Below are 2578 nucleotides of genomic sequence, written 5' to 3'. Positions count from 1 at the left end.
AAATGTATACAGATTGGCCGGCAGGACTTAAATGGCCTTAGCTCATAAAGAACATTAAAATAATAAAATGTCCATAAAGATGATATCCTTTTGCATAACCCTTAGTCTTTTCACCTGTCAGCTACATAAAATATCAAAATATCAATTCCATAACAGGGGGTGTGTGTGTGTAGGTGAGTGTGTGTTTGCATGTATCTGTGTGTGTGGGAACGAGAGTATAAGAGGGATATTATTTTATTTATATTTTTTAACGTGCCACTTGGCCGACTATAGACAATGAGGGAGAGAGAGTGTGAGTGAGGACAGAGAGCGGGTGATGGGGGGAGAGGGGTTAGGGAGTGTGTGTGTGTGTGTGTGTGTTATGAGAGAGAGACAGAGCTACTCCTGCGCCCTGGCTCGGTCGAGTACAGAGAACGAGAGAGAGAGTGGGAGGGAGGAAGAGAGAGAGTGTGAGGCTGAAGGAGGGGATGAGGGGGTGTGTGCATTAGAGTGTATGTGTGCGTGGGTGTGTGTGTGGGTGGGCAAACAAGAGAGAGAGAGAGAGAGAGAGAGAGAGAGAGAGAGAGAGAGAGAGAGAGAGAGAGAGAGAGAGAGAGAGAGAGAGAGAGAGAGAGAGAGAGAGAGAGATTATATTCTATGCCCTCATGGCTGCCGAAACACAGAAGAGGGAGAGAGAGAGTCAACGAGGGTGAGAGAGAGAGAGCTTATTGTCATACTCAGAACGTGCAAGGGAGAAAATTGGGGGGCTGAACGAGGGAGAGAAACCCTTGGGATCTTTTGGTTCTCTCATGGCAGGATTCTTGGTTCGGGGGCCTTTTATATCTCTTGGAACCCATCATGCCGGGTCCTCACCTACAGCCTGCCAGCTTCTTTTGTAGGTTTCTTTTTTCCTTTCAAACCTTGTCTTCTTTTGTTGAGGTTCTTTCTGATGTGCAGCCACTGCCTTCTTTTTCATATCCTCTCTTCTGTTTGTCTTCTCTTCATTGTCTGAACTTTCATTGATATGTGCTTCATGAGAGCTCTCTGCCGACTCTTCATCTGACTTGTAAACTCTCTTTGACGATCGGGTGGTTCTTGGAGATGGCTGTGCCGACACGATCCATGTGTTTTGATCTAGGGTAGGTGGAAAATTGTCTGCCATGCCGATAGCATGGTATACTATTCTTGTCAATACCTCAGGTGCACCCAGATATGTGATCTTACCCTCTTTCTTGGTACCCTTCAGCATTGATAGCACATATTGCACGTGATCGATGGGTTGCCTAGTTGTCGACTTCAATACCTGGGTGAATGTAGTTGCAAATGCATGATTGGGTGTTGTATACCTTGGTGGTCTCTTTGCTAGAAAATGTAAGTGTTGATGATATGACCATGTTGGTTCTTCCACTTGCTTCTGGATGAGATCAGCAAAGGTTGCCGCCGTAGTCTCCTTGGTGAAGGTACCTACTATCTTTCTATCTTGAGCCCTCATCATCATCCCTTCTATTGGCAACTTGAGAGCCTCGGCTACAATTTCTTTTGTTATTACCACTTCTACCTTCTACCATTGTTGATCAGTTATTTGGGTTGATTCATCTTCCTCAATTGTAGACAAGAGCTCATAGGCTTTTTGGAAGTCTACACTGCATGGTTCTTGGTCATAGAATTCCCTAAGTCGGAGTCTTCTGTTAGATTTTTTTGTGTCGGGCTTTACCACAACATCATAGAGCTATTTTGGCAGCACCTGCAACTCTACCTGGTGTCCTTCACTTTTAAACCTACCTGTGAAAACTGTGGTGTTGTTCTCTTCAAGCTGTTCTCTGGATAGATATGTTACATTGGCTATTTTTATTGAATTGGGTCTACGGTTGGTAGGGTGGCAGCTCTTGCAAGTTCTCTTTTTGAGAGACCCTCTTCTTGGCCTTCTTCGCAACTTGCATTGCTCCTATTAAGTGAATAGAGTGCAAAGTTAAAAAATCTCTTCCATTTCCACTCTGATATGCCCTTCAGTTTGAATTGCTGACAACTTGATCCCATTTTGCTTCAAATCAATTTTTGAACATCACTACAAGAGGTTGTGTGCTCTTGTGACGCTGTTAGCGACGGAAATACACTGGGTTTTTATAACCCCCGACGTCGCTAAAATCGTCGCTACGAGCGTCGCTACGAGAGCGTCGCTATATGCATCGCTATAGGTGTCGCTATATGCGTCGCTATATAGCGACGCTCATAGCGACGGTTATAGCGACGTTTACACAGAAGACTATAGCGACGCTCATAGCGACGCTACAGAGCCATAAATAGCGACGCTTATAGCGACGCCCGAGAGTACTTGATTCACTTTTTAAAAAAAGTGCAAGGGTAGATAATAGACCCAAAATAGTCACCCACAAGACGCATTGTTTGCAAAATTGACAATTGTACACATCATAGGCAAAATGAATTGATTGGCAAATGTAATAATGACAATTGTACAACATCATAGGCATAAAGAATTGATTGGCAAAAGGAACTGCGGTGACAAATGTAATAATATACATGGTTCAAAAAGACGTATAAAATCCATCTCATGATACATAAGCTATGAGAAACCCTAAAC

Source organism: Adiantum capillus-veneris, chromosome 23 (genome assembly GCF_014529385.1).
Source record: "Adiantum capillus-veneris isolate H3 chromosome 23, ASM1452938v2, whole genome shotgun sequence".
NCBI classification, from domain to species: domain Eukaryota; kingdom Viridiplantae; phylum Streptophyta; class Polypodiopsida; order Polypodiales; family Pteridaceae; genus Adiantum; species Adiantum capillus-veneris.
Note: the sequence above shows the minus strand (reverse complement) of the source record.